Source organism: Bos mutus, chromosome 5, assembly GCF_027580195.1.
Source record: "Bos mutus isolate GX-2022 chromosome 5, NWIPB_WYAK_1.1, whole genome shotgun sequence".
Taxonomy (NCBI): Eukaryota; Metazoa; Chordata; class Mammalia; order Artiodactyla; family Bovidae; genus Bos; species Bos mutus.
In genome coordinates, this window is record NC_091621.1 from 58,011,592 (window position 1) to 58,036,015 (window position 24,424).

At 38.0% G+C, this 24,424-nt stretch overlaps 1 pseudogene; it reads right to left on the minus strand.

Moving 5' to 3' along the window:
* Positions 1-22,517: 22,517 nt before the first annotated feature.
* LOC138988027 (U6 spliceosomal RNA) lies at positions 22,518-22,618 on the minus strand (annotated as a pseudogene).
* Positions 22,619-24,424: the final 1,806 nt, after the last annotated feature.

A 24,424-nucleotide genomic window follows, 5' to 3' on the forward strand; every position in this document is an offset into this window, starting at 1 on the left:
CCCATGGACTGCAGCATGCCAGGCCTCCCTGTCCATCATGAACTCCCAGAGTTCACCCAAACTCATGTCCATTGTGTCGATGATACCATCCAACCATCTCATCCTGTCTTCCCCTTCTCCTCCTGGCCTCAATCTTTCCCAGCATTAGGGTCTTTGCAAATGAGTCAGCTCTTCGTATCAGGTGGCCAAAGTATTGGAGTTTCAGCTTCAGCATCAGTCCTTCCAATGAACACCCAGGACTAATCTCCTTTAGGATGGACTGGTTGGATCTCCTTGCAGTCCAAGGGACTCTCAAGAGTCTTCTCCAACACCACAGTTCAAAACCATCAATTCTTCAGCGCTCAGCTTTCTTTATACTCCAACTCTCACATCCATACATGATTACTGGAAAAACCATAGCCTTGACTAGATGAAACTTTGTTGGCAAAGTAATATCTCTGCTTTTGAATATTCTGTCTAGGTTGGTCATAACTTTCCTTCCAAGGAGTAGGCGTCTTTTAATTTCATGGCTGCAGCCACCATCTGCAGTGATTTTGGAGCCCCCAAAAATAAAGTCTGACACTGTTTCCACTGTTTCCCCATCTATTTCCCATGAAGTGATGGGACCAGATGCCATGATCTCAGTTTTCTGAATGTTGAGCTTTAAGCCAACTTTTTCACTCTCCTCTTCCACCTTCATCAAGAGGCTTTTTAGTTCCTCTTCACTTTCTGCCATAAGGGTGGTGTCATCTGCATGTCTGAGCTTATTGATATTTCTCCCAGCAGTCTTGATTCCAGCTTGTGCTTCTTCCAGCTCAGCATTTCTCATGATATACCCTGCATGTAAGTTAAATAAGCAGGGTGGCAATATACAGCCTTGATGTACTCCTCTTCTTATCTGTAACCAGTCTGTTGTTCCATGTCCAGTTCTAACTGTTGCTTCCTGACCTGCATACAGGTTTCTCAAGAGGCAGGTCAGGTGGTCTGGTATTTCCATCTCTTTCAGAATTTTCCACAGTTTATTGTGATCCACACAGTCAAAGGCTTTTGCATAGTTTAACTTATACCAGTGCTTCTGTAATGACCAGGAATAGCATTTTGAGTCGATTTTCCCTCTGCTTGGTCCTTTCTGTCCATCTTCTTATCCAATTCCCTTATGTTGAGGTTTATTTCTTTTGTATTTCATTATTAAGGTTGTCCTCTGTAATTTATCTCAAGGCTATCATCTTTTCATAGAAAGATGTAAAGACATTCCATTGTAAAATTCTTATTAGGCTTTTTTTCCTCCTTCTTTTTCATACCCCAAAATGCTTTGGCCATTATAATTTGTGGTCTGATGACAGTCTCCCTTCTGCCACTCACCTGCTTGAGGCAGAATGGTGAATTGTGAAAGCAGACTCATAATAGATCTCATACCAAAGTTTGCTTACACACTGTGTGTGTTGCCCTGGGCTAACTTAACAAAGTATCACACAATGAATTGCTTCAACAACAGACATTTATTTTCTCATAGTACTCTGAATTTAGCCTGATTCACTTTTATATATAATAATATGACTATGAATTAATTCAAGTTTCTTGAGGAGTGGAGAAATATAGAAGAAATTCTCAATTCAGGCTGGAAATGGATGATTTCCTTCATTTGGAAGAAATAAGAATATCATGCCACTTCTTGTATTTATGTCATTAAACATGTCCTAGTTTTCTTATAGTCAATATTCCTGTCATTTCCATGTATGTATATTCTAACTAAAACTCTGACTAGTATGTTTGCTCATTTCTCAGTTTCCTTCAGGGATTTACTCATATAAATAATACCTAAATGACACTTCCTCAGGGGTGCACTTTCCAGGATTGCTTGCCTGTTCCACATACTAGGTCCTTTTAATTTCTGTATCCTAGCTTTAGATTCATTAGGGATGTTAACTTCACTTAAGATTAAAGTAAATTTTTTGGTGTAGAGAAAGAATATTCTAATCACAGGAATATTTTTAAAAAGTCCTTTTTAATCCAGTGTATTTCCTATGAGGAAATTATTATTTTACCGAGATGTCAACCTATTACTTATTCTATATCTCACATTTCAGGTTTAAAATTCTGCACCAGTTTAACCTTCTCTCATTGGGATTGTTCTTCCCATTATGCAGTTTTCATTATATTTTCCACTAGTGAAAAAAGCAATGACCCAAGCAATGCATGTGTCTAAGACACATAATTTCAGAGAGCAACTAGTACATCATTGATTTTTCCCTCCCAAATGTGCTATAAAAGAAAGAAGAGGATGTGGAGTTTCAGTATAAAATAAGAACATGTTCCAGCAGTATGAAACAATTTAATCTCAGATTCCTACTGAACATAGTTTATTCATTCTGAAACAAAAAGATGAGTGGCATAAGACTAGGCCTCTTTCACAGAAGGTATTAGCATTTACGTTTGATATTTCCAGTCACCCATTGGAACAAACCTGCTTTCTAGGTCATTATTAAATGTGAAAGAACTAATGTAACCAATGAATAGAGCTTTGGGGTGACTGAAAGTAAAAACTTACATTTTAACCCAACTAACTACATTGGAGTATGGCAACATTGTGTGGTTTTCTTGAAGATTGTTCTATATATGAAACTGTCTTCATTTAATTTATTTACTTTTGAATATAGTTGGTTTACAAGGTTGATTTTATTTTAAAAAATGAAGAAACTCATTAGTCAATTGAAATTCACTAACTTTCATTTTCTGTCCTAAATTCTACATTCAATACAAAATTTGAATGGAGTGGAAAGGGTGGAGCAGGTTGTTCTATCAAGGCTATGGAAGTGGATGATATATGAACTTTAGTTGGGAGTGGAGTTAAAATATAAAATTCTAATTTAGAGAAAATTTTCACTGATGACTTACAGGGGCTTTTTATGGATTATACATCTATCTTTTCCTCCAAATTAAGATGAAAATTGCAATTAAAATGCAAAATAGCTTCAGTAAAAATTTGCTAAAATATTCAATGCATTCACTTTCCATAGTCATTGATTTCCATCTAAATTCTAACAGAATTTTCTTGCCTTCAATTTTATTTCAAAATATTATTTCCTTCAAGTAATGCACATATCTTACATAAAAATAAAAGCTAGTCATGGAGATGGACTCCAAAAAAGTCATGCATAACTGAACTTGATTTTAGTCCTTTCTGCTTTTTAATGAGATGAAAGAGGTGGTGACTGCATGATTCAGGCAATTGAAGAAATAAAAATATTTTTACTGCTCTGTTCTTCTCATATAACCTATTCATCTGAAGGAGATTATAGTCTGCACCCAACATTTTAAGCCAGTGTGGGATGCTAAGGGTTGACACCTGGTGTAGATGGCCCATAGTTTAATAGAACACATTAGTGAGCCTTTGGATCTGAAGGCAGGCTTCCATTTAGGTTTAAGAGATTGGGAGATAAACTTCTCCTTTAAGTAAGTGAGATAATCAAGTGGTGCACCTGGAGCAGGGCTGGTCAATAAGACAGACCTAGAAAAACAGCCAGATATACAATAGAAAAGAAAGAGTGCTGAGCCAATAGGGTAAACAGCTAGAACTCTTGCAAAGGTAAGCTAACAGGAAATCCCTACTGGTCAAGTGACCAGAGTATTAATAGAAAATTTTTAAAAAGTAACATTTTTATGGAAAATGTCAAACATATACAAAATATAAAGAATAGTTTAAGGATCTCCCTGGACCCAGCTTCAGTACTTATCAATCAGTGGCCAGTATTGCTTCCTCTGCACTACTACAAAATTTCTTTCCACATTCCTCCTGGAATCAAATTCCATTCATCACATAATTTAATGCATACATATTTTAGTTCCAAAATATAATGTTTTTTCAAAATTCTCTATTATGTTAATATTCACCAAAGTGAAAAGTAAATCCTCAAAATCATTGAATATCCAATGGTGTTCATATTTTCCCAATTGTTTCATAATTTTACCTTTTAATAGTTTAAAACTGAGTATATGTCCCAGGTTGAGGCGACATGAGTGTGTCTCTGTTCCTTGTAATTAAAACTACTGAAAAAAGCAGTGATATTCTAGCTCAGTCTAGCAATGGACAAAAATAGGTTTGTCACATGAGTGTATGTTCCTCGGTTCGTTGTCTCATCACAACAAAGATTTGAAGCAACGGACATTAAAGCCCTCGGCACGTCACAGCTCTCGGATCTTGGACAAACCGTGTTATAGCTCTTAGGCAAATCAGTGTTACAGCTCTATTTTATTTAGAAGATAGCAGGAGAATCCATCCTCGAAGCTTGAGGGCATGCCAACCCAAAGACTTGAAGAGAAGGGAGTGGAGGAGCATGCAGGGGAGGGAGAGAGAGACAGAGGGAGAGATAAAGAGCGCATGCATGCGGGAGAGAAAGAGAAAGAGAAAGCGCTTTGGCTCCTCCTTTTATATGTTTTTTCCTCCACCTGGGCCTGCCCTATGCAAATTGGGCTTAGCCAGCAGTGCTGTTTGTTCTACCTGAAGTCTTCACTCTGGTCCTCGGACCTTCCTTTGACCTTCCTTTGTTCTATTTTTGCGGGCTTTTCCCTTCCTTGTCTTTTTAGCCACTGCCATTTTGGACTCCTTTTCCCTATTCTACCTACCTAACAGGTTGAAGCACAGAAAGGATCTGTAGAAATTAAGAGACAAGAGGAAAAGAGGAACCCAGACAGGCTCACAATGAACAGAACCACTGTTCTATGAAAAGCCTTTTACATATTATCTTATTAAGGTTTTATAGCAGACTTTCAGTAATTTTAAAAAGCATAATTTCTTTTAGTGATAAGAAAATTAAGACAGAATGTTAAGCAACTACTTCAGTATTAAATAACTCAGATTTAGAAGGTCCATTTGACTAATAGATTCTGCTTTTTCTACTGTAAAAATCTGCCTATGAAAGAAGAGACTTCTTTCTCTCTAGGCTTGATTTTACTGTGAGCACACACACACACAAAAAGGACATATTTAATTTTGGCTGCATGGAAAAGCCAGGAGAAAAGTGTGAATGAAAGTTGTTTACTCTAGTCAGAGAACACATGTGAAAAAGTCAACAAGAAAGACCATGGCTGGGGATGTTTTAAAAGAATAAATAGATCTATTATTTGCCATGAAACAAAGCAAAACAAAGCAAAATTCCTCTTCACCTCCTTTACCCTCCTCCACTTTTGTCTCTTTTTACTACTTTCTATCAGGGTAAAACAAACAAACAAAAGACAAACAAAAACAAAACAAACTAAAAAACTCAGATGGGCATCCTGTGATCATCATATTTTTATTATTTTTCCCTTTTGTGCTCTCTTCAACCCACTAAATTTGGGCTTCTGTCCATGCAACACAAGTGAAATTGTTCCTGTCAAGGTCGCCAATAGTGCAGCTGCAAATTCACTGGTTTTTCCTTTGTCCTCATTGATTGACCTATTATTTAACCACTCTTGCCTTCTTTGAAGTCTTGTCCTCTGAGTTTTAAAGACAACACAGTCGTGTTGGTTGCTCCTTATTATTTTATTTTAATGAAACTTCCTTTTCTTCCCTAACTCTAGTGCCCCAGGGCTCAGTTTGTGGATAATTCCTCTGGCTAAATTTTCTTCCTCAATGATCCCAGTCAGTGTTAAGCTTTAGATATCATCTTTAAGCAAATGAGTTCTAAATTCATAAGCCTTTCCCTGACAACTTCTCTGAGTTCCTGAATTGTATATTTAATGATATACAGTGGGTTTAAAACATAGAGATTAATTTTTCTCTCATCCATATTCAAGATTAACTCTCAGTAACCTATGTTCTTTGATACCATGCTGCTTCACCATCCTTGGTAAACAGACTAAGATGGTTACTCCTGGTCCACTTTCTGACAGGAGGAACAAGAACTATGAAAAAGAAATTGGCTTGCCTTTCAGCATGCTTTATGATGTTACACAAACCCCTTCTATGTTCCGTTGTTCAGAACTTAGACTGTTTTCCTTCCTAGGTAGCCACATGTTCAGTTAAAAATCAACTAGCTCTGCTAGTAAGGATGAAAGAAAGAATGGATACAAGAGAATAACAGTATTTGCCATAATATGGAACACAGGTCTCAGTGCTACCCTCTAAAACTTTCTCATCCTGTCTTCTGCATCATTCACACAGTTGCTCAAAGCCAAGAACCATCACTCCTCACCTGAACTATCATTGTTGCTGCTGCTTAGTTACTCAGTTGTGTCTGCTTCTTTGACCTCGTGCACTGTAGTCTGCCAGGCTCCTCTGTCCATGGAATGCTCTAGGCAAGAACACTGGAGTGGATTGCCATTTCCTTCTCCAGGGAGTCTACCCGACCCAGGGATCGAATCCATATCTCCTGCACTGCAGGCGGACTCTTTACCACTGAGCCGCCTGGGAAGCCGTGGATTATCACCATTGCCCTCTAATTAGTCTCCATGACTGTATATTCCCAGTTAATTCTAAACAAAGTAATTGAAGTTGTCTTATGAAAATGTAAAATGGATATTGTTTTATTAGGCCTGAGTTTTTCTAACGGCTTCCACTGCCCTTATAATAAAAACCAATCTCTACCATTTTTCTAGATTTCACATATATGTGTTAATATACAAGATTCCTTTTTCAGAATTACTTCACTCTGTATAACACTCTCTAGGTCCATCCACATCTCTACAAATGACCAAATTTCATCCCCTTTTATAACTGAGCAATATTCCATTATATATATGTACCACATCTTCTTTATCCACTCCTCTGTTGTGATTGGTGCATATACATTATTGATACTGTGTATAAAACAGGTAACTCATGAGAACGTACTGCATAGCACAGGGAACTCTACCTAATGCAGTACTGTGACCTGAATGGGAAGGAATTCCAAAAGAGGGGAGGGGTGTGTGTTTGTATATATATATATATATTTGTTTTTTTTCCTCCCACAAGTGATATATACATATATATGGCTAATTTATTTTGCTTTACAATAGAAATGAACACAATATTGTAAGGCAACTACACTCCAATAAAAATTAATTTAAAATAATAACAGCCAATCTCCTCACACAGATTAGCACCTGAAGGATCTGGATGCTCCCAACCATTAGATCTCATCTAGTGATTTTCTCAACTGTGCACAGTGGGCCCCAGTCACTCCATGTTTTTGTCAGCTTCATGAACTCACAAAGTGCATTTCCACTTGCCTAGAATGTTCACTGTACTTATCCTCACACATATCTCACCTTCAATGTCAATTTCTCAGCAAAATCTTCCCTAATCGATTCATCCCAAGCTGGCCACAATTCAATCTCTCTCATGGACTTGTGTTTGACTTTCTTCAAAGCATGTTTCACTGGCTTATATGTTTACTTGCTTATTATCTGCCTCCACAGTCCTCTCCTTGAATATACGCTTCTTAGTGCAAGGATCTTGACTGTTTCCCCCTAGCTATAGTCCTTGTGCCAAGAAGAGTGCTTCTTTCACTCTAGGCAGGCCCTTTGCTGTTGCAGAGGGATCTGAAATATTACTTGTGTGGCTATACTGTGGTGGGTAAGAAGTGGCTAGAGATGAGTCTCATAGAAGTTAGAGTCTTCAGAAAATTATGAGCCATAGAAGAGTTTGTGCTTTGTCCTAAAAGCAACTGACAGTCATTAAAATGTTTAAGTGAGGGCAATAACATTTTTCCAACTTTAATTTTAGACTTTTAGAAACATCAGTAGTTTAAGTATAAATGTTATACAGTGGATGTTAATGGTTATAGCAGTAATTAAAATAATGACTATAATGGTAGTAGTAGCTATAAACATGCACTTGTAGCAAACACTAGTACTAATAAAACTAATTATTTTGTAATGTAACTTTATGCAACAAGCTCTGGCACATGCACTTTATATATATTATCTCTGGTACTTAGTAGCCATAATCAGTTCAGTTGAGTCACTCAGTCATGTCCGACTCTTTGCGATCCCATGGACTGCAGCAGGCCAGGCCTCCCTGTCCCTCACCAACTCCCAGAGTTTACTCAAACTCATGTCCATTGAGTCGGTGATGCCATCCAACCATATCATCCTCTGTCGTCCCCTTTTCCTTCCACCTTCAATCTTTCCCAGCATCAGGTCTTTTCGAATGATTCAGCTCTTCACATCAGGTGGCCAAAGTATTGGAGTTTCAGCTTTAGCATCAGTCCTTCCAATGATATTCAGGACTGATTTCTTTTGGGATGGACTGGTTGGATCTCATTGCAGTCCAAGGGACTCTCTAAAGTCTTCTCCAACACCACAGTTCAAAACCATCAATTCTTCTGTGCTCAGCTTTCTTTATAGTCCAACTCTCACATCCATACATGACTACTGGAAAAACCATAGCCTGGACTATATGGATCTTTGTTGGCAAATGTCTGTGCTTTTTAATATGCTGTCTAGGTTGGTCATAACTTTGTTGGCAAATGTCTGTGCTTTTTAATATGCTGTCTAGGTTGGTCATAACTTTCCTTCCAAGGAGTAAGCGTCTTTTAATTTCATGGCTGCAATCACCATCTGCAGTGATTTTGGAACCCAGAAAAATAAAGGCTGCCACTATTTCCACTGTTTCTCCATCTATTTGCCAAGAAGTGATGGGACTGGATGCCATGATCTTTGTTTTCTGAATGGTGAGCTTTAAGCCAACATTTTCACTCTCCTCTTTCACTTTCATCAAGAGGCTTTTTTGTTCTTCTTCACTTTCTCCCATAAGGGTGGTGTCATCTGCATATCTGAGGTTATTGATATTTCTCCTGGCAATCTTGATTCCAGCTGGTGCTTCATCCAGCCCAGAATTTCGCATGATATACTCTGCATGTAAGTTAAATAAGCAGGGTGGCAATATACAGCCTTGATGTACTCCTTTTCCTATTTGGAACCAGTCTGTTGTTCCATGTCCACTTCTAACTGTTGCTTCCTGACCTGCATATAGGTTTCTCAAGAGGCAGGTCAGGTGGTCTGGTATTCCCATCTCTTTCAGAATTTTCCATAGTTTATTGTGATCCACACAGTCAAAGGCTTTGGCATGGTCAATAAAGCAGAAATAGATGCTTTTCTGGAACTCTCTTTCCTTTTTGATGATCCAGAGGATGTTGGAAATTTGATCTCTGTAGTTAATTCCAATCTTTTATATGTAGAGCTTTCTCTGAGGGGAAAAGGCATTTTTTATGAGCTTTTATTGTATTCAATTGTTCAATCGTCACAACCTATGAAGTAGGTACTCTATAGCTCTCATCTTACAGACAAGAAATCCAGTAACTGGTCTTGCAAAGACAAACACACCTGTGGTAATAGGAGGCTAGGTGTGTTGTAGTGAGAAGGGAGTTGAAATCCAAGTACAGGATTCTACTTTGGGGCTGGTAGAAATCAGGGAGAACATCCACATTAATGCTTTTATCTGATCACCTATGCTTAAGAATCCAATCCTATTCACTGGATTTAAATAGGTGACTTCAAATCATGAAGCAAGAAAGTACAACTGGAATTTTGATGCTGTTCTCTATATGCTTTTTCAACATCTATATGTATGGATTGTGAATGGAGTTGTGTTCTGCAAGAGTGTATATCTTAAAACCCCAACATCTCAGTACTTCAGAATGTGACTGGATTTAGAGATAGGGCTTTAAAAATGTAATTACAGTAAAATAAGGCTGTTAAAATGGGTCCTAATCTAACCTAACTGGTATCATTCTAAAAAGGAGAGATTAGGATTATAGAGAAGCACCGGGGGCCTGTGTGTACAGTTGAAGCCCTTGACATTCCAGCAAGCAAATGGAGAACTGCAAGCCAATCCTGATGACACTTGGATATTGGACTCCCAGCCTCCAGACCCTTGAGAAAATAGTGAATAACATTTTTGATGTTTAAACCAACCAGTCTATGGTTTAAATAAATTTAGATGTTGCTGCATTTTATAATGGTGACCCTAGCAAATTAACACAGTATATTCTGTCCTTACTCCAAAATTACAGTATTAGTTAAATGTTTCCAAATTTATTTGCTTAATATTTTATATAGGGTGAAATTACAGTTTTATTATTTTAATGAAAACTTTTGCTTTTAGAATTTATATACTTTTTAAAGTATTCATAAAGGATCCTACTAACCATGTTTCTCCCAACTTGCATTTATATAGATTTATTGTCAGTAGATTTCTAGAACATGTAGAATCTTCAGAGGTGCACTTTTGGCACATACAGTTGTATGCTTATAGAAACTGCAGAAAAAAATTATCAAAATAGGACGAAATTCAGACTTCTTTTCTAAATAAAATAAAATTTTATCTCAAGTGCAACTTAATTTTTTCCCCAAGTGATACAGATTAATACAGAAACAACATAAAGATTAATATACTTTTCAAAAGAAAAGTACTCACAGGTGTCATTTATTTTGCTCTCCTGCCTTTTCCATTCCTGCTTTGGCTTGAAGTTTTGCTTTGACTATGAGCCTAAAACTCTTCACTTTACTGAGTGAGTCTTAATTGCCTCTTGCAGTTAAGATTAATTACCTATTTAATACTTAAGAAGATGAACCCCTGCTGCTAAGTTTTATGATTTCTTCCTCCTCCATAACATCATACCCTTCTCTGGTAGTGTGGATAATTAAGCCCTTAACAAACTGCCTTATTATAACCTATTTCAACTAATACCTTATTTTCCTCTATTTTTAAATCAAAATGTATTCTCAGTGGGATTTTTTTTTTTTTTTTTTTTTTTAGGTGTGTGTGTTTATTGGCATAGGAGAGGTCATTATCTTTCCCTTTTGGGTAAAACAGCTCTAGTCTGCTATAGTATAAGCAAGCTGCATTTTGTTCTTGATACTAACCAGCTAAAATGGAATTTCCTGTGAGCATAAAGTTATGTGGTCTACCCTAGGTTTGTGATCAAATTTCAAATACCACCCACCCAACATGCATCTCTCTGTGTTGTCCCATTTTGTCATCTCATAAATTTATTCAGCCACCAACAGAGCCAACATTTATTAAAGTCTTCTAATATATCAGGCAACATGCTAAAGTGTACATATCCAAAGGTGTTTGAGACATAGCTTCTAACCTTGATCAGTTTTAGTAGTTAGCAAAACAGATTAATAAATTAAGATTCTGTACACAATCCCTAAATAACTTTGATGGAATATAACTCTTTGCTTATAATATACATAACTCACCCTGCTCTCTCTCCTGTGACTCCATCACCCCCTAAATCAGAAAACAACTAGGGATTTGGGTATCCATTGCTCGAGATGAAGGTCCTTATTGCAGCAAGGAAATCTTAATGTAAAAGTCTGGACTTTAGGAGAGGAAGGGAAGAAATCAAGGCAGAAGACAGAAATTTGAAAAAATGCATGATGAAGACAGACCATTTCTCAGCTAGGATAGAGGGACTGTAGGTGAAAATGGATGGCTCTGATATTGAGGAAAGGCGGGTTAAGATTTGAATGCAAATGCCGATACTGCAAAGACTAGCATAAGCAGTCAGCTTCCAGAGACTCCTCAGTTTCCAGAGGAGCATCTGCAGGAGACAGCACCAGCTGGACAGGCGATTGTGACCTAGCACTTAGTCTCAATTTTAAGTTAATATAACTTGTCTTTACTGACACTGGATGCTTTTCAAGTTCAAATGAGAAGAATATTTAATTTAGGGTAAAATAATTTGGTTAGAAAGTTACTTAATGACTATGAAGATGTACAATAGGTCTTCATTATTTGGAATTTTTGTTCATAGTTTTATACATAGAATTTGTGGTGGTTACCAGTTTGGAAATTTTTTTTTCAAGCCCAATTTTTTTAAATTGAAGGTTAGTCGATTTATAGTGTTATATTAGTTCTAGGTCTGCAACATAGTGCTTCGACATTTTTATAAAAATATCAAATCACTGTTTTGATATTTGCAAAATTATGTAAGTTTGCATATATATTTTGATATATGCAAATTTATCATATTGCATATAAAGATATTATGAAATACTGGCTATAATTCCTGTGCTGAACATCATACCTTTGTATCTTTGCTGTTTAATACCTAGTAGCTTGCATTCTTAGTCCTCTTCCCCTATCTTGCCCTTACCCCCCTTTCTTCCTATTGGTAACCAGTAGTGTGTTCTCTGTATCTGTGAGTCTGTTTCTGTTTTGTAACCTCACTCATTTGTTTTATTACTTAGATTCCATATGTAAAAGAAGAAAATTAGAAAACTTTCTCACACCATATTCAAAATAAACTCAAAATGGGAGTTTATGAGTTCTAAATGTCAGACCTGAAACCATAAATCTCCTAGAAGAAAACAAGTATGATACTCTCTGACACAGGTCTTAGCGATATTTTTTTTGGATCTGTCTCCTTAGGCAAGAGAAACAAGGGCAAAAAGAAACAAAAATTTTATTCAAACTTACAAGTTTTTAAAATTGAAGAATAGTTGATTTACAACATTGTGTTAGTTTCAGGTATACAGCATAATGATTCAGCACCTTTTGCAGATTATGTTCCATTATAGATTATTACAGGATATTATCAGATATTGGACATGATTCCCTGTGCGATACAGTAAATCCTTGTTGCTTACCTTTTTAATGTATAGTAGTTTGTATTTGTTACCTCCATACCCCCAATTTGTCCCTTCCCATTCCCTCTTCCCCTTGGCAACCACAGGTTTGTTTCCTATGTCTGTGAGTCTGCTTCTATTTTATATATGCATGCATTTATATTATTTTTAAAATTCCACATATAAGTGATATATAGCATTTGTCTTTGTCTGATTTATTTCACTAAGCATAATATTCTCAAGGTCCATCTACGTTTTTGCAAATGGCAATATTTCATTCTTTTTTATGACTAATATTCCATCACATATATAAAGTATACAATATATAGTAAATGTAATAGTAACACCCCATTATATATATATATGTATATATATGTGTGTGTTTATATATATGTATGCATATATATATATGTATATTTATATGTACAAAAGCTTTTCAGTTTAATTCAGTCCCATTTGTTTATTTTTGCTTTTATTTCTTTGGCCTTGAGAGACCAATCCAAGAAAATATTGCTATGCTTTATGTCAAAGAGTGTTTTGCCTATGTTCTCTTCTAGGAGTTTTATGGTTTCATGTTTTACATAGCAAAGGAGGACATCAACAAAACCAAAAGGCCACCTCCTGAATGGGAGAGGACATTTGCAAATGGTATGTCTGATAAGGGGTTAATACCCAAAATGTACAAAGAACCCATATAACTCATATTTTTAAAAAAGACAATTAAAAATGGGCAAAGCACCTCAATAGGCATTTTTCCAACAGAGCATACAGATGACTGACAGGCACATGAAAAGTTGCCCACCATCACTAGTCGTCAGGGAAACGCAAGTCCAAACGATAGCGAGATACCACTTCACAACTGTCAGAATGTCCAAGCCCAACCAATCTTCCTTTTCTTTTTAAATTCAGTGCACATTTATTGAGACCATATCATGTATAAGAATCAGAAAACAACAGATAATATGTATCTGTGTTTATATATTAAAGATAAAATCACATTACATATTAAGATTAAAAACTTTGCTCTGGAATAACTCAGTCTGCAGTGGTTTTTAGCTCTTATTGCACATGAATCACTTTGGACACTTTCCATAAACATTTATGAAAGGAACACACCCCATGCTAATTAAATTCTCATCTCTGGAAGCAAGGCTCAAGCACCTGCAATTATTAAAGTATCTCTGAGAATTCTAATGTGCAGACATTATTTACAGAGAGTGAAAGCACAAAAGTGAAGTGAAGTGAAAGTTGCTCAGTCATGTCTGGCTCTTTGCGACGCCATGGACTATACAGTCCATGGAATTTTCCAGGCCAGAATACTGGAACAGGTAGACTTTCCTTTCTCCAGGGGATCTTCCCAACCCAGGGATCGAACCCAGGTCTCCCACATTGCAGGCAGATTCTTTACCAGCTGAGTCACCAGCTGGAAAGCACAAATAGGCCAAGCAATATAAAACTCGAAAGCTATGACTTAGTTGATGTTGGATGTAGAGAAAAATTCTGCATAAATTTTGAGATTTCAGAGGAGGTAGTTAAAAATGAAGTGAGCGTTCTAGAGAGCACAACAGAAAGGATCTGGATGGGAATTTAAAAAGGAAGGAAATAAGAGAAAAACATGCCTGAGAGAAGAAGATAAGGGGGTAAAAATGGGGAAAACACCAGGGGCTGTTTATTCCCTTCCCCCTTTCTCCTTTTTCTTCCCTCTCCTCTTCTTCCACTTTCCTCCTCCTCTTTCATTTTCTTTATAACAGAGGGTCAGGGAACATAGGAGAGATTACAATTCAACAAATATTGGGAATGGTGAATTCTACCTGATGCTTCCAACAAAAGGTAACCTTTGGAGCAAGTTTCTAAGCTGGTGAAGATAAGTATTCAGGAAGGGAACAACACCATCTTCAGACACTTGTTTAAATGTTACTTGCAGTTGTTTTCTGAGCCAGCGTATGGGTTTCAGGCATTATGGTCTGACAAAGACAATAAATATTCTTACATGTTTGCTTTTTTCCCCTTTACAGAAGGGGGGATCTTGGAAAGTCTATGGAGATTCAGCTTATCTGAATGTCAATTTCCCTAACACTAGGGTGTTAGTGGGAGATGAGGGTGGGTTTCGGGACCTTAGCATATGGTGCTCTTTTACACTAGAAGGTTTTAGTTCGCTCCCGCCTTACTCCAGGTTAGTTTGTCTTTCATAACTCATCTCAATGTTCCTGTCTTCAGTCACACCATCGCTGGATGATTCCACCCTATTTCTGCTTTTTAGGACACTGGGGTAGAGAATAATGATGTTCCTTCCCTGATATTGTGCTGTGCTTAGTTGCTCACTTGTGTCAGACTCTTTTCAACCCCATGGACTGTAGCCCACCAGGCTCCTCTGTCCATGGGGATTCTCCAGGCAAGAATACTGGAGTGGGTTGGCATGCCATTCTCCAGGAGATCTTCCCAACCCAGGGATCAAACCAGTTCTCCCACACCACAGGTGAATTCTTTACCAGCTGAGCCACCAGGGAAGCCCAAGAATACTGGAATGGGTAGCCTATTCCTTCTCCAGGGGAACTTCCTGACCCAGGAATCAAACTGGGGTCTTCTGCATTGCAGCAGATTCTTTACCAGCCGAGCTACCCAGGAAGCCCTCCCTGATGCTACTTGTCCTGAAATTTTCCTTTCAACCCATGGATATGATATAGCAATGAAGATATGAGAGGTTGTTTTTTTTAATATAATAGTACTAAAAAAAAAACCTATATCAAGCCCAATTTATAATCACATTTTAGTGTTGAGTTTGGAGACTGGGAAATGATTATGAAGGAGTTGGTGGGGCAATATTTGAGCCAAAATTGCTTTTTGTTGCAAGTGGGGCAAAAAACTGTGGAACAGACCATGGTGCCAGGAGTGGGTTTGGGGTGAGCAGTGGGTTGGGAGAGCAGCCTACTCAGGGAGTAGGCTACATTGAAGACATTAGATTGAGAGGGAGAGAGACTTAGATCAGTATTTTACTTTGTATCATGGCAACCTAGCTTCTGACTATCAACTCAGTTTTATTAATAATAGCAGGGATCACATTCTGAGTACTTTGCATATTAGTTCTTCATAACAACTCTGTGTGGTTTCTGTGCATGCATGCTAAGTTGCATCAGTTGTGTCCAATTCTTTGCAACCCTAGGAACTGTAGCCCACCAGGCTCTTCTGTCCATGAGATTCTCCAGGCAAGAATACTCCGGGGAAGCCATGCCCTCCTCCAGGGAATCTTCCTGATCCAGGAATCAAACCCATCTCCTGTGGCTCAGCAGAGTATTTACTGCTCAGCCACTGGGGAAGCCCATATGGTTGGTAATATTTTAATATTTTACAGATGAAGACATTCAGTTACAGAGAGATTAAGTGACATTGCCAAGGTGGAACAAGAGTTGGAGCAGACTGACACTGGATTGTCGGCTCTTAACCATTATTCATTTAATTATTTTTTCAGTTATATTTTATAGCACTTCATAAGGGAAAGGTAACGCTATTTATCAGTTTGAAGGATTTCTGAATGTATTTTCCATACTTGAAAGTCCAGTGTAAGTCACTGTGTTTCTCAACTAGAAGTCTGTCTCAGTTAACGTTAACCCTGAAATAAGGATTCAACTGCACTCCTGGGAGGATGTCAAGAAAGGATGACAGCCAATAAACCTCCATGACTCCACCTTAAAGCATAGGAACTCTAGTCAAGGTGTAAATCTTGTGTCTCAAAATTACTTCTCTGAGGGGAAAGGGGGCCCAGGGTATTTAGACACCAACTCCTGTCAAGTCATTGATTGACAGCTGCTCTTGGGATAGGAATGTTAGTTCTCTAGTTCTTCAACTTCATTTGAAGTCAAGTCATAGGAGGGTGCAGAGTGCATAGAAGTGGGGAAGGCCAGGGGATGTGGGTGGGGTGTCTACAGCATTTGCTACAATGTCATCATTGGTGGAATAAAGCACCTTAGCCCTTTAGAAAATAACAGGAACTAGTTATTTGCTGCTTCTGGAACTAGACTGCTCAGTTGTCAAGAATGATAATTATAATAATATCAGCTGACATCCACTGAACTCTTACAGCATGCCAAATGCATTTCTAAGAACTTTAAAGATATTAATGCATTTAAACCTCATTACAACACTAGGAGATCAGCCCTGGGATTTCTTTGGAAGGAATGATGCTGAAGCTGAAACTCCAGTACTTTGGCCACCTCATGCGAAGAGTTGACTCATTGGAAAAGACTCTGATGCTGGGAGGGATTGGGGGCAGGAGGAGAAGGGGATGACAGAGGATGAGATGGCTGGATGGCATCACTGATTCGATGGACGTGAGTCTGAGTGAACTCCAGGAGTTGCTGATGGACAGGGAGGACTGGCGTGGTGGGATTCATGAGGTTGCAAAGAGTCAGACACGACTGAGTGACTGAACTGAACTGAACAACACTAGGAAATAGGTACTATTATTACCTATACCTTACAAAGAATGGCCCAAATTTACAGAGCTAATAAATGGTAGAAGGAGAGTTGGGAATTCAGTAGCCGTGATTCAGAGCCTTGTTCTCAATCACCCAGCTCTCCCACTGTTTGTTCTTTCCCTTTATGCCGTTTACCAGATTTATGTACTCTACTTGCACTTCTAATGCAAAGGAAGATGGAAAGATTCCTATTAAATGTATCCCTCAGTCTTTCCAGCAGCTTCCCAGGGGACTTGGAACTGCAGTAACCAGACAATTGTTTGATTGGGATATTGCTTTTCTGAAGTAGCATCAGTTATAGAATAATGCAGACTCTCAGACTTAAAGGAAATATGCAATTATTCAGCTTTTTATTCTAACAATTGATTTGAACATCAAAACCGAAAAGTTTATGTCAGAAATAGAAAAGATAGAATGAGCAAAATGTGACTATTTCCATCTGGAGCTGTTGAGTACTGAAGTGTCTAAGGAGAAGCTGAAATAGCCCATGGTGTGACTTATATTTGCGAGGTAATAAACTCTGGCCTGCTAAAATAACTGATGCCTACTTGGTTTGACACACATCAACTCCCGTCTCTTTATTTATTATGGAATAATCAACTTTGATTTTCTTTTTCTCATTTTCAACAAAAGAGTGAATTATATACATATATATATGATTTATAATTAATTTATACAAAGTGTTTATATATGGGAGTTCTTATTTTCCACATACTTGATATACAATAATTTTATCAACTATCTTTTATCAATAGATATTAAAAGTATTTTAATTTTTGTTTTTCACTGTGTTTGTATTTGTTTTCAATTTCCATTTGCTTGTTTTCTATTTACTGTTGAACTTCTGCTTTAAATAATTGCCAGCAATATTTGAGTAAATATTGTGCACTGTGAAAAGCTTTTATTGTCACTACCTATCATATGGGGGTGGGAAGGCAATGGCACCCCACTCCAGTACTCTTGCCTGGAAAATCCCATGGATGGAGGAGCCTGGTAGGCTGCAGTCCATGGGGTCGCTAAGAGTCAGACACGACTAAGCAACTTCAATTTGACTTTTCACTTTCATGCATTGGAGAAAGAAATGGCAACACACTCCAGTATTCTTGCCTGGAGAATCCAAGGGATGGGGGAGCCTGGTGGGCTGCCGTCTATGGGGTTGCATAGAGTTGGACAGGACTGAAGCGACTTAGCAGCAGCAGCAGCTTTATGTTTGCTAGCAGTTAGACTCTAGACTTTAGGATATTTTCTATAATATCACACAGGAACACTTCAGAAAACTTCTAGAGTTCAACAAGCGGAGAAGGCACAGATCCTCTATCATTATTCCCATAGAGACCCCTGCCAGGGCTCGAGCAGCTTGTTGCATACAAACACCATCTATAAATGCTCCAAGAGAGGGATCCAATTCACTGTTGCAACTGTGTCAATGGAGGGGTGTGTTTTCTAGTTTGGGCCAGATGTTTATACTTGTTTGGAAAAACCAAGTACCTAACACCTGTTAGAGCTTTTCCCCAATATCCCTTCAGGCCTTGGGTGTTATTGTTCTTTTAAACTTTCACCTATCAGATGAGTGCAAAATGTCCTATTATCTTTTTGCTATGTAACAAACCACCCCAAATTAGTGATTTAAAATATTGACAGCGTCTGCTGGGAATATGCAGTGTGGGTTGACTCGATAGAATTTGTTCTTTGTCTCATTCAGTTTAAGTTGGGCTTGTTTAAAGGCTGTGTGCTGGAATCATCCAAAGCCTTGCTCACTCACAATCTGGCAAGTTGATGATGGCTGTTGGCTGAGATTTCAGCTGGGGTTAGTGGCCAGAATACATACATGTGGCTTTTCCAAGAGTTCTTTGGCTTCCCCGCAGTATGGTGGCTCAGCTCCAAGGGCAAGCATTCCAGGGAAGAAATCTCGGCACTCCAGGAGAGTCATTTAGCATCACTTCTACCTCATTATACTCATTAGAAATCAGTCACTAAGGCTAGTTTATATCATGGGGAATTGGACTCTCCCTTTGGAAGGAATTTCAAAGAGTTTCCAGTCATGAAACCATCACAATAGAAATAATTCACAATTTCTTTAATTTTCATTTTTCTCACTACTTATTTTCAGCATCTTTTTGTGTTCATGTATCAGTTTTCTACTGCAGCATAAGAAATTACCACGAGTTTTGCAGCGGCAAACAATACTCATCGACTCTGTAAGTCAAAAGTTCAGGCATGGCTCAGAAGGATTCTCTGCTTAGACTCTCACAAGGCTGATCTAGGTGTTGGCTAGGCTGCACTCTCATCTGGAGGCTTGATTAAGGAAGGGTCCGTTTTCAAGAATCCTCATGTTGTCGGTAGAATTCATTTCCTCAAGGGACTTCCCTGACAGTCCAGTGGTTGAGACTTTGTGCTTCCACTGCAGGGAACATGGGTTTGATCCCTGACCACTGAACTAAAATCCTGCATGCTACATAACTTCCTCATGACACCTTTTTTCTTCAGAACCAGCAATGTAGAGAGTTTGTTTCTACTGCTTCAAGGTTAGGTCTGATCCAGCCAGAACAATCTTCTATTTCATTAACTCAATGTTAACCATTTTATCATTGCCATATTTTATTGGTTAGAAAAAAAAGACACATTTCTGCAAGGGAATGGATGCCAGGGATTTTTATAACTTTGACTGTCACACCTGGCCTTATTTATTATTTAAATTGAATTGTTCCTTCATATCTACTTTTTTCCTGTATGGTTATTTATTCCCTTTTGCCAATTTGTAAAGGTTCTTTGTGTACTATAGGCATTATCCTTCATCTCTATTCTTTATCAAATATATTTTTTCCAAACCAAATCTATTATTTGTACATTGACTTTGGTTATACTTTTTTTAATTCATAAGATATTTAAAAATTTTATATTTTTCCTTGGATTATCCTTGTGAAAAATTATTCACCTAAGATTGTGCTGTCTAGTATTATTAACAACTAGTCATATGTCCTTTAAATTTATATTAATTAAAATTAAATAAAATTGAAAATCTATTTCTTCAGTTCTACTCATCATGTTTCAAGTGTCACATGTAATTACTTTAGACAGTGGAGATATAGAATATGTCTATCATCAATAGCTCTAGTGGGCAGTGATAATCTAGTTGTTTTTAATAAAGAACTCCCATAGATATTTAAAAATTTTGTTTCTCATATTTTCTATTTATTAATTTTATATTTTGACTATATTAACTTCTTCCTCTAATTTTTTTTGTTTGTTTTATATTTCTTTCTCAAATGTTTTGTAGGCTTAGAAAGAAGTTCCTGTCTTCTTCCTTTTCTCCACTTGATTATTTATTATCAAATTCATTGAGGATGTACATTTACTTTTGAGATCAGTTTTTTAGAGTCTTAAAAAAATACAGCTTTTGGGTATAAGGATTATATAGGCATAAATTTCATAATTTCAAAACTGTTATATTAGGTTTCCACAAAACAATGTAACAACAGTATAATTGTCTAAGACTCATTAGTGGCAACAGTGTCAGACTTTACTTTTTTGGGCTCCAAAATCACTGCAGATGGTGACTGCAGCCATGAAATTAAAAGATGCTTACTCCTTGGAAGGAAAGTTATGTCCAACCTAGATAGCATATTGAAAAGCAGAGACATTACTTTGCCAACAAAGGTCCGTGTAGTCAAGGCTATGGTTTTTCCTGTGGTCATATGTGGATGTGAGACTTGGACTGTGAAGAAGGCTGAGCGCCGAAGAATTGATGCTTTTGAACTGTGGTGTTGGAGAAGACTCCTGAGAGTCCCTTGGACTGCAAGGAGATCCAACCAGTCCATTCTGAAGGCGATCAGCCCTGGGATTTCTTTGAAGGGAATGATGCTGAAGCTGAAACTCCAGTACTTTGGCCACCTCATGCGAAGAGTTGACTCATTGGAAAACACTCTGATGCTGGGAAGGATTGGGGGCAGGAGGAGAAGGGGACGACAGAGGATGAGATGGCTGGATGGCATCACTGACTCGATGGATGTGATGGACCAACTCCCGGAGTTGGTGATGGACAGGAGGCCTGGCGTGCTGTGATTCATGGTGTCGCGAAGAGTCGGACACGACTGAGTGACTGAACTGAACTGAGCATCAACTTAAAATAAGATACTTTGAAACCAAGGAGTAATATTAAATCAATAATAAGCAAGTGCAAACAGAAAGATACTAACACTAGCTGATTGAATTTAAGTCTAATAATAATAAAGAAGATACATAAAATATGATGCAAATGTCTAATAATATATGCTGCTGCTAAGTCACTTCAGTCGTGTCTGACTCTGTGCAACCCCATAGACGGCAGCCCACCAGGCTCTGCCATGCCTGCTGCCTATGTCTCTTGCCCTAAACCACCATATTTGTTTAGTCATCTCCCCAAACATCTTTATATATTGTCATGCATGGTCATGCTCCACAGGCTACCACTTCAAACTTGTTGTCCCATTATGGTGTCTACAGTCACCTTGCTTACCCTTGGCCTCTGCTATTGAGATCAATCATCTTCACTGTTGCTAGGGATTTCAGTCCTGTAACAGCATCTTCTAACAATAATCCTAGTTTCAAAAAGAAGAGACATGGCTGAACATTTTATCAGGGCTGTTGCTGACTCACAATGTGTTCCTTTTTAGCTTCAAATGACAAATCACGGACCTCCTGATGAGAGACAGCTGGTGTCGTCTATCGTTCTTCATGACAGATTCACTCTACAATTCCCACATCAAGCATGGCAGATTCATTCTACAATTCCCACATCAAGCATGGCTGTTTTTCTCTGCAATCTGCCATGGCAGTCCTGGCCCCTTCTACACTTTGTATGGTCTATTTATTTCACAGTGCTGAAGACACATCTCAGAAACATCATCAAATTGGCTATAGGGGCCTAAGTCAAATTAAATTTGTGTCATGAGTTTCCTTATGGACAAACTCTTTCTTTTTCACTTTTGTATTCTGCCCTCTTGATTCAGCTCCCACAGGATCTACTCCTAGTCATAACCTCCCAGTCCCTGTTGCTAAACGCTAGGCACTTATGGCAGCTCCTCTGTCATGTAGCACTGTTCCAGTTGGTTAGCTTATAATTGATTTGTTAGGCATGTGGGGGCTATAGGAGACCATGGTGAAGAACACAGACATTGACTGGGAAAGGCCCTGCTTTATCTGAGAGTTCTGTATAGCTCTGAAGCATGGGGATATATTTTATCCTTTAGCAAGAGGATAAAATATAGAGTTACTTTTCTAGATTGAGAAACCTCAGGGGGACTTAGGTCCTCATAGTATTCTGTTTCCTGACCTAATTTTCCCATTTCAAGTCTCAGGATCCTTGCATAAGTGTGATCCAGGCTTCATGAAAGAGATTTGCAAAGATGAGCATTCAACCTTCTTCTATGTTTATCTATACTTGAAATAAACTTCTATTCCAGTCTCTTAACATGATCCGTCCACCCACTAGAAAAAATAACTGTTTTATCAAATGTTAAGGAAGCCTCTGGCTCACATTTTTAATTGAATATGGAATGCTTTATGAATTTGCATGTCATCCTTGTACACGGGCCATGATATTCTTCTTTTTCCAATTTTATTGCATGTACAGCCAAAGCAAGCACTGACTCTCTTAAATTTTTATTTGAATTATAGGAATTGATGTTTGATTATCTCAAGTCTGTCATTTTTTTCTTTTCAAAGTACCAATGTTGCTTACCAATAGCTATCTAATTTCTCAATTATTATTATTACTATAATAGCCATATTTCTAAAATATCTCTAGCCAAAGACCAGAGACATTTTATTTATCAGATATCAAATACCAGTGCATCCTTTTTCAACTGCAAATAAACCAAATTCACTAGAGGTGAAAGTGTTAAAAACTATAGTTTTACAACAGACCAGGGACTGTCGATTTTCCACCTACCGCCTGAGATGGAGCCTTCATTTCAGTGGTTCACCATATTTTCAACACCAGAATCCCATTCTACAGTCAGCTGCCTAGGGATCACTTCTTATATCCTAGAAGCAGAGATTGAGACAAAGATTCAGGTGTGCATGGTGTATTGCGTGAGAGCTCTGTAGGAAAATCCTGTAAGAGAATGAAGGAAGTCAAGTAGTCTAGGGAAAAATCTAAGCAAGGATGTGAACTAGTTTTGGTGTGGTACACACGGGAATGAGGGCTATTCCTTAATAGTGAATTACCCCAGTAAGAGTTGTATCACCCTGAGGCTAAGGAACAGAATTTCTATGATTTTATTAGTCAGTAAATGGAGAGAAGGTGATGTAACTGCCCAACTGTTCCCAGGAAAGTTGGCTCCCTTCAGCCAAAGGCAGTCCTTCTGAGAGGGTCACAGTTATAAGCCATTCGTTTCAGCACTGACAGTAAAGACAAATTGGTAAAGAGGATCTGGGTAAGGCACCAAGAAATTTTACCACCTACCTGCAGTGTAGTTGAGAAGCACTAGTGGAGTGAACTGGAGAAGGCGATGGCACCCCACTCCAGTCCTCTTGCCTGGACAATCCCATGGACGGAGGAGCCTGGTGGGCTGCAGTCCATGGGGTCACTAAGGGTCTGACATGACTGAGCGACGTCACTTTCACTTTTCACTTTCATGCCTTGGAGAAGGCAATGGCACCCCACTCCAGTGTTCTTGCCTGGAGAATCCCAGGGACGGGGGAGCCTGGTGGGCTGCCGTCTATGGGGTCGCACAGAGTTGGACACGACTGAAGCGACTTAGCAGCAGCAGCAGCAGCAGCAGCAGCAGTGGAGTAAACACTGGAATAATTCAAATGTAGAACTTTCATAAAGGAAGTTTATTAACGCCATTTTGAACATTTAATTGTAGATCTTAGCTATTTTATTACTTATTATGATGATTTCTGACTTCATCATTTATTGAAGAGTGATTATATGTTATGAATTTACTTATGTACACAGAGCAAAAAAAAATGTGAGGAATAATGTTGCTCTCATGAACTTTATAATAAGTCATCAACATTTCAAGAAATCATGAAAAAAACTCCAATAGAGGTATTACAATACTTACTATTATAAGCCAAGGGACACAGACATCAATGTGAAGTCAAAATTTTTGATAAACATCTCAAGCACTAGGGAGGGAAAATTTGAAATATTTTTTGCTGTGTCTTTTTAATCAGTATAATTATAAAAATATATCTTCTTTTAAAGAGTAAGTTTGAGTTCTTTAATGTAATCTATCATCGCAGAGCTATTATATAAAAAGGGAATGGTGAGTCTAGATATTTTGTTATAATCAGGCTATGCCTTTGGAAAATAATGGCAATTTCTGCAGTTTTAGTTTAAATAACAATCATATCACCATTACATTATGTATCTTTCCCTTATTACAGCAGTTAGTGTTGGTCTTTTAGCTAAGCTCACTCAGCAGTGGCTAGCCACAGAT